The sequence below is a fragment of the Elephantulus edwardii genome, unplaced genomic scaffold (assembly GCF_000299155.1).
Source record: "Elephantulus edwardii isolate Elephantulus edwardi_28Jun2011 unplaced genomic scaffold, EleEdw1.0 scaffold00116, whole genome shotgun sequence".
NCBI lineage: Eukaryota > Metazoa > Chordata > Mammalia > Macroscelidea > Macroscelididae > Elephantulus > Elephantulus edwardii.
The window spans coordinates 10,799,588-10,808,920 of record NW_006399866.1 but is presented as its reverse complement, the minus strand read 5'-3'; the positions used below and the strand labels follow the sequence as shown (position 1 = coordinate 10,808,920).

Genomic DNA, 9,333 nt, shown 5'->3' with positions numbered 1-9,333 from the left:
AAAAAAAGAGGGAAAAAAAAGATGGCCCCAAATAGAATTTTTTAAAAATCTATTGAAAGATTACATTCTATGGCTCTTGTATATATTGCCAACTTGCCCTTCAGAAAGGTTGAACTCGGATTTGCAGTTTGTGAGAATGTGCCTCTTACCATACCATTCAAACTCAAACACTGTCAGGAAGTCAATTCCAACTCATAGCATCCCTCCACTGGTCCTCCCAGGCTGTGAAGCTTAATGGGAGGAGACTTCCCATCTTTATCTCTTATCTCACAGAACAGTTGGTGGATTCAAACCACTAGAAATTCAGGCCTTTGAGTAAGCAGTACAACTTGCTATGGACTACACCACCATGTCATTGTTGTGCACCACAGAGTGAGAACTGACCCATAGCTGACCCTCTGATGGGTTTTAATCACACGAGAGATTGCCCATCCTTTTTTAGTGGAACAGCTGGTAGCCTAGAACCATATGCCTTCAGGATTGCAGTGCAATTTCTTGCCACTAGTCTCCCAGAGCTCCCTTACACCACCAGAGCTTCTTTATACCAGTGCCAGCATGTAATGCTTCTCTTGCCACATATTACTATACATGGCAGAGGTTTTAATGGGTTGATATTTAGACTTTATTTATTTTTAGACTCCTAAAGTTGACCAGCCTCACAATCTGTACAGTGCTTATGTCCATTGTTGCACTCACTGTGCCAACCCATTTTGTTGATGGTCTTCCTTCTTTCCCTTTACCCACCACCAAGCATGAGGTCTTTCTTCAGAGACTCGTCCCTCTTGAAAACATGCCCAAAGTCTGTGAGAAGTTTTACGATACTTGCTTTTAGGGAGCATTCTGACTGCACTTTATCCAAGACAGATCTATTTGTTCTTTTGGCAATTAATATTCTTTGCCAACACCACAGTTCAAAGGCAGTTCATCTTCAATCTTACTTAATCGTTTTCCAACTTTCACGTGCATATGAGGTGATTAAAAATATCTAGGCCTGGGTTCTCCACGTCTTAGTCCTTACTTTTAGCACTTTGTAGCACCTTTCTTTCTTAGTGCAACACATTATTTGATTTATGTGAGCATTATTTATTTGTAGATCCACGTGAAATGAAATCCTTAATAAGATCAGTATTTTGTTCTATTATCGTGATGTTGCTCTGTTGGTCCAGTTGGGAGGATTTTTGTTTTCTTTATGCTGAAGTGTTTTCCTGGAGGTATCATCAGTAAAGGTTTCAGGTATTCTTCATTTTCTACAAGCAAGACTAAATCATAGTATCATATTTTTAAATAATTAACACAGTTGGACAGTTTTCATGATTACTAGCCATGATATCATCTCTATGCTCATAGATTTCCTTTGCCTTTTTTAAACGTAAAGAATTCCTTAATTACTTTGTCTATTTTTAAAAAAGCTTTCTGTTATCTGAGGGAAAGTGTACAGAGCAAATTCATTTTCCACCCAACTATTAATACACCTTTTATTTTGTGGCATTGATTGCAATCCCCCACAATGTAACGACACTCTTCCCATTTCCTTCATGTGTTTACCATTTCCAACAATCTTCTTTCCCATTATGTCCCACCTACTAAAGTTTCTCCCATACAGTTGGTTGTTATAAGTAGTTTTTTGACCAGAAGAACGTCTATCTGTGTTTCATTGACTATGCAAAGGCATTTGACTGTGTGGATCACAGTATATTGTGGCTAACCTTGAGGAAAATGGGAATCTTAGAACACTCGATTGTGCTTATATGAAACCTATACGTAGACCAAGAAGCAGTCCTCAGAACAGAGCAAGGAAGCACTACATAGTTCAAAATCAGGAAAGGAGTGAGTCAGGCATGCATCCTGTTCCCATACCTTTTCAACCTGTATGCAGAACAGATCATTCAGGAAGCCAGGCTTTATGAGGAAGAATGAGGTATCAAGATTGGAGGGAAACTCATTAACAACTTAAGACATGCAGATGATACAACCTTGCTTGCTGAAACTGAAGAAGACCTGAAACACTTGTTTCAAAAGGTCAAGGACTAGTTTTCAATAGGGATTGAAGCTCAACATCAAGAAGACAAAGATTCTCACCACTGGGCCAATTGGCAGAGCCATATTAGATGGAGAGGAAATTGAGGTTGTTAGCACTTACAGTTTGCTCAGATCCATAATCAACACTCTTAACATCAGCAGTCAGGAAATCAAAAGACAAATTGCATTGGGAATATCGGCTGTCATAGGCCTCTCCAGAGTGCTGAAAAGCAACGATGTCAGTCTAGATACAAAGATGAGCCTAATCCAGGTCATGGTCTTCTCAATTACTTGTTATGATTCAGAGAGTTGGACAACAACTAAGGATGACAGAAGAATAGATGCCTTCAAGTTGTGGTGCTAGAGAAGAGTCTTGAACATACCATGGACTACCAAGAAAACAAATAGGTCTGTCTTGGAGAGGGTGAAAACAAGTCTCTCCTTGGAGGCTAGGATTTTGAAGCTTCGCCTCACTTACCTCGAGCATGTGGCCAGGAGAGATCAGTCCTTGGATAAGGACATCATGTTCAGAAGGGTGGATGGACAGCGCAGGTGAGGGAGACTCCGGATGAGATGGATTGATACAGTAATTGGGACAATGAGGTTTGGTGTGTTGGAATTAGAGAGACTGTCTCAGGGCAGGGAAGTGTTCAGAGCTGCTGTACATAGGGTCGCTAGACATAGCAGGCGACTCAATGGCACATAACACCAATAATGACAGGTTTGAAAGCAGGAGTGGCATCCACTTCCTAAATAATATGCCTACAGAAACTCTATGAATTTTGATAAATGTTGATAGTTGTAGAGGGGCTGCAGGCCTTTTGTTCATAGGGTCACTATGAATCATGCTCGACTGGAAGGCAATCAACAGTAACAACAAGAAAGTTAATTAACTGCCCAGTCCTTCACTATCCCCATAATCTCTCCCATGCTTAAATTCATTATTATAACATTATAATAGCATTTCCCTGGTGTTATTGTTTTCCTGATAGGCCTGTCTTTGTTTCGCTGAAGGGATGGGAAGGGCTTTGGGGAGTGAGTTCAGTTCTAGGCTTGAAGGGTGTGTAAGGGACATAGTTGAGGATTGTCCTTTTCTAGTTATTTAAAGCATTATGTAATTATTGTAGATCAGTTAGAAAATAATAACTAATCTAAGGAAGAAAATAAAAATTAGAACTCCACAACCCAGAGGTACCCACAATTAACCATATCATGAATTTCTTTCAAAACAGAGAGGGTTAGGAATAGATAATACATATTTTAAAACAGTAATAGGATTCTGTTCTATATAATTTTATAGATTTAGAAAAACTATATAGCTGTAATTTTCTTATATTATTGGGTAATATCTTTAAAACATACTTTTAATATGTGCAAAATGTGAATTTGCCATCATTAATTTGATAATTACCCCATTTTGGGCATTCTGATTCTGTTTTTGCTTTTAAAGTAAAGAGTGGTCAGCTTCTTTATGTTAAAGTTGTTGTCTTTTTTAGAATTTATTTCGCATAAGTTCCTAGAAGTAAAATTTCTAGGTCAGAAGACTTGAAGAGGTTTCTAAAGGACTATAGTACATGTTGTACAGCTGTTCTAATAAACATTTATTAGCTATACAAGAAAGTGTTTCTTGTGCTCGCTTCGGCAGCACATATACTAAAATTGGAACGACACAGAGAAGATTAGCATGGCCCCTGCGCAAGGATGACACGCAAATTCGTGAAGCGTTCCATATTTTTAAACAGTGAAGACTGAAAAGCCACACAGCCACTTCTTTAAAAATTTAAACGTAAAATTTTAAATTTCTAACATGGGGCTGAGGGATGGGGTTGAATACTGTCCTGTCGTCCTAACCGGTAGCTTTAAGAAAACAAGACAGTCCCCCGAAGCCCCGTGTAGCCATCCTCCATACCCGCCGCTGTAGCTGCTCTGTCTAGACCACTGATAACCCAGCACGGAGAGGGGCCACGCTGCCTGTAGCCGCCACAGGCGTCACTCGTGATGTGTATATCAATGCTAGGTCAGAAAGTGTATCCACTACAATAAAGTTCTGATGCTAACTAAAAAAAAAAAGAAAGTGTTTCTTTCTCCAGGTTAGAGACCATTTTCCTCACTCATCAGTGAGAAATTATGTCACTAGTCTTTTCTGCCTCCAGGTTCACTCTCTTGCAGTTCACTTTGCATATGTCATCAAACTGATAATTCTAAAGCATATTTGTGATTGAATCACCACTACGCCTAAAACCTTCAGTATGTCACTATTACCAGAAGGATAAAATCCAAGTTCCTTAACCCCATGCCGAATGTCTGGACCACAATAGACTTCTACTTGTTGCTTTCTAGTCTTATTGAGGATCTTTCTCCTTATTTGAAATCTTTTTTCTCTTCTTTACCTACAAAGACCTCTTGTGCTTTTTAACTTCAGCTCAGGGCCCACTTCCTTGATTTCTCAGTGAGAAAGAATTTCACTCCCATTCCTGCATCCCCGTAACCCAATTCACATCTTGTCATTGCGTGTTTCCATGCCCATTACCTCTGTTGAATTTTGAATTTTTAAGGAGAAATAATCTTACCTGTTGTGAGTCAAAAGGCAGAAACCTGCCTCCCCAGTGCCCAGACTAGTAGTGCCTTTTACAAAGGAAAGGGCTTGATGAATGTTTGTGGTTGGAGAATTGTGTCTCTCAGATAATTTAATATTTGACTATAGAGCAGACATTGTGACACAAAAGCTGTCATCGAAGCTGTATAAATTAAAACACAAAACTTCTCATCAAAATGTCTCCCAGGAACTGCTGGGTCAGAGCAGTTGGCTAGCTGCTAAGGTGTTTAATAAAACCCCAGTTAATTAACAAGAAAAAGATTCCTTTGTGGTTTGCTTCACAGTGGAGGGCAGCAAAAATCTCTTGCTGGAGACATATTCAGGCATTACATCAGGTTTCTTAGGATTAGAAAGTTAAGGGGACAGAGGGACTGACTGCTGGAGAGTTGCCTTCTTTCTCTCCCACTCTCCAGTCTGATATTCCCAGGCCCCCTCACCCCCCTGCCCTGATGCTGGGAGTATAAATCAGTACAATTACTTCAGAGAACAATCTGACACTATGACAATGTCTATATACTTTGGCCTACATTCCACTACAAGGAATCTAAACTACAGAAATGCCAGCTAGATTGTACAAGGACACGTGTATAAGGATGACCTATTACAGCATTCTTTTGGGAAAGCATAAACAAATTATTCTTTACCCAGGCGAAGAATACCAAGCAAATGATAAAAATAGTTCTGAGGGAAAGCAAAATCTATACAGGATTCTATTTTGCAAAATAGCAACAACAAAACTATATACACTGTATGTGTGTGTGTGTGTTATGTGAGATTGAGGTTGTGAACAGTTACAGCTTGCTTGGCTCCACAATCAACACTCTTGGCACCAGTGGTCAGGAAATCAAAAGATTAACTGAATTAGGTAAATCTGCTGTCAGGGATCTTTCCAGAGTACCAAGAAGAAACGATGTCAGTCTAGAGACTAAAGTGTGCCTGATCCAGTCCATGGTCTTCATAACTATGTGCTATGAATCAGAAAGCTGGATAATGACTAAGAATGACAGAAGAATTGATGTCTTTGAGTTGTGGTGCTGAAGAAGAGTCATGAACATACCACGGACCTCCAAGAAAACAAATAGGTCTGTCTTGGAGAGGGTGAAACCAAGTTTCTCCTTGGAGGCTAGGATTTTGAAGCTCTGTCTAACATATTTTGGGCATATTTCCAGGACAGATCAGTTCTTGGAGAAGGACAAGATGCTTGGAAAGGTGGAGGGCCAGCCCAGGAGAGGAAGACCTTGGATGAGATGGATGGATATAGTATCTAGGGTAATGGATGGATATAGTATCTAGGGTAATGGGCGTAGGTGTGTTGGAGTCAGTGAGACTGGCTCAGAACAGGGCAGGTTTCAGAGCTATTGTACATAGGGTCACTATGAGTTGATGGCACATAACAACAACAACATGACACAGAGTTTGCAAAGGTGTAAGGAAAGATCTAGCAGACTAGATCTCTGAGGAGACTTCTGATGAGAGAACTGTCCAGAAAGTGAAGGAGTACTTTCTTTCACTTTCTGCCATCACAATTGAAGCTTGTTTTCATTTTCATAAGCATACATTACGGTTTTCATAGTTAAAGGGAACATAAAGAAAGATGTTCACAAAGCTGCCTCCCTACACTCTTTTCAATCTTGACCCCTGCCTCATTTCCCAGAGAATCAAGCTAGAGTAATTGTTAACAATTGTGAAATTTTATAAGCATATAATATCTGTTGTATGGTTTGGTTATTATCACTTCTGTTCTACATATCAGGAAGGGTGAATTTATGAATTCCAGGCTAATTTAGCAATTTCACATAAAAGAAAAAAAATCAGTTAGTGTAAATGCTAGAAAATAATCAAAGATATCCCCTAGTAACAAGTTGATTTTCGTTGATGGCAACACTATTAGGTTTTCATTTTAACAGGAGACTGTCCATCTCTCTCCTTCAGAATGGCCGGTGGACTTGAACTATCAGCCTTTTGGCTAGCAATCCAACACCTAACCTACTATATCACCAGGGCTCATAGTAGTATAGTAAATTCCTATAGGATAAAGAAGAATTTACCCTTAGAAACCAGTTTCTAAGGGTATAATCTTTGTGGAAGCAAACTATCACATTTTTCTCCTGTACAGCAGCTGGTGAGTTTGAACTGCTGACCCCTCACTTAGAAGCTGTGTGCTTATAATCACTGCACCACTAGAGATCCTACAATCTGCTAATAGACATGTAAGACGGGGTAAAAGCATTCCAGGGAGAAATCTGACAATGCATATAAAACCTCTTTAACATCTTCCTACCCTTTATGCTAGCAATTCCTTTTCTAGAAATGCATCCCAAGGACATAATTAAGGACATGCACAAAGTTTCAGCTACAAAGATGTTCACTTAGAGGATGTTTATGATACTGAAAAATTGGAAACCACTTAAATACCTAAGAATAGAAAATTACTTAAATAAATTATGCCACATTCCTATGAAGGAATACTATAAAGTCATTAAATAGCAGTGAAAAAGCATATTTAATGACAGGGAAAATGGTTCCTGATACATTTCTGAAAGTAGGTCACAAGCATTATGTACTAGATGAGTCCATTTTTGTTAAAAAGGAGGAAGAAATAAAGAGCATATTTAATGCATATGCTACAGGGGGAAAAAAAGGTGGAGAAAATCACACCAAAATATTAGCACAGTTATCTCAGGGGACTGAGTCTTCAGGGATTTTTTTTTTGTCTCTTTACTTTTTCCTTTTCTTAATTGTAGATTCAGTCTCCATTCCCACCCACTCCACTCACAGTTGCCCCAGGCAAAATATCTTAGCAGGGGCCCTGGTGATGCAATGATTGAGCACTTGACTTAATCATTGACAGATCAAAGGTTTGAACTGTCACCAACAGCACCAAAGGACAAAGATCTGTGGTAGAAGATTTGCTCCTGTGAAGATTACACCCTGAAAAACCCTATGAGACAGTTCTATTGCACTTTACAGAGCTGCTATAGAGTCAGGACTGACTCGATGGCACACAACAACAAAACATGTCTTACAATGGAAGTACATATATTTTTATAAAGTAAAGAAGAATAAGGTTAGAAGAACTTTCCTTTTCAAAAAGTTGTGTGGATGTACTTTTTTGTCTTACCCTTTCCCATACTTCAGCCTCTTCTGTATCTCTAACTCCTGTCTGGTCTGCCAGGTCATCTCCTCCAGGAAGCCTGCTGTGCCTGCTGTTTCTGGACTCCCTGGCTCACAGTGAGCTTTGTGTCCTGCTTGCATGGTAGCATGAAACTTGCTGTCAAAGCATGTTGGCATATGGCTCATCAGCTCAGGAAGTTTAAGAATCTCCAGTGCAACTGATCCTGGTCCTTTAAATACCTCTGGCTGCTTACACACAGTAGATATCTGGGTATCCAAAAATTCAGCAGCCATTACAAACCTCAGCCTCTGGCTTTCACTACAAGCCTCTCCCACTCACTAGTCTCACTCTTTTCTTAGTGCTGGGCTCACTAATCCTTGGCTCTGTTCCAAAGATCCCAGCACTCTTTGATGTTTGCCTTGCCCAGGCCACAGGTTTGCATATGATTTAAAGTTCACCTTCCGGTTATGTTGATGCTCTGGGTGAAAATCAAGGTCACCTTCCTTCAAGTCCTCAAAATTCTCCACCAACCACCCACCCCGCTCACCATACACCAGTCCTTCGGTGGTAGAGAACTAGTTTAAGCGCTTGAAAGTTAGCTGCAAAGTTATTGGCTTGAACCCACTTAGAGATGCCTTTAAAAGAAGGTCTGTAGTTCCAGGCTTGCAGACGCCACGCTCACTACTCTCCGCCATCATGCTGATGTTTGTGGTCAACACTAACGTGCCTCGCGCATCCGTGCCCGACGGGCTGCTCTCTGAGCTTACCCAGCAGCTGGCGCAGGCCACCGGCAAACCGTCCCAGTACATCGCGGTGCAAGTGGTCTCAGACCAGCTTATGGCTTTCGGTGGCTCAAGCGACCCTTGTGCGCTCTGCAGCCTGCACAGCATCGGCAAGATCAGCGGCGCGCAAAACCGGACCTACAACAAGCTGCTGTGCGGTCTGCTTTCCTAGCGGCTGCACATAAGCCCCGACAGAGTCTACATCAACTACTATGACATGAATACGGCCAACGTGGGATGGAACAACTCCACTTTCGCCTGAGAGCCACACTCCCCTGCCTTGGTCTGTAGTGGCCCTGCCCTTCAGGTCCTAATCCAGCCCACCTCCCTGTCAGGAGAAATAAACGGTTTAGAGACAAAAAAAAAAAAAGAGTTTAAGTCTCCTTAAACAAAGAATTGAAGAAAAAGGGTGATACTAGTTTGCAGATACCGTGAAGCTATTAAGTTCTTATTTGTAAGCCTCTAACACTATTTTAGAGTTCCTGGGTAGCTCAAACAGTTAAATAATCAGTTTCTAATTGAAAGGTTGGCAGTTTAGGTGATGCCTCCAAAGAAAGACCTGATGATCTACTTCTGAAAGGTCACAGTCATTAAAAACTCTATGGAGTAAAGTTCTACTATAAAGTACATGGAGTCACTACGGTGGTAGCAGTATCATCATGTTAAAGCAGTAAAGACAACATAGGGACAGCCATATCTAACCTCTACTAACTCCACAAGGTGAAATTGCCTCCACCATCAAGGTTCTTAACACTAAACCAATTCCCATGGGGGTCAAACATGTCCCACACATTCCTGAGCCTCTTTTGCTAATTCCAACA

The 9,333-nt window shown here is 40.6% G+C and overlaps 1 pseudogene; it reads left to right on the top strand.

Annotated features, from left to right (window-relative positions):
- Positions 1–8,426: 8,426 nt before the first annotated feature.
- On the top strand, positions 8,427–8,774 carry LOC102856212 (annotated as a pseudogene).
- The last annotated feature ends 559 nt before the right edge of the window (positions 8,775–9,333 follow it).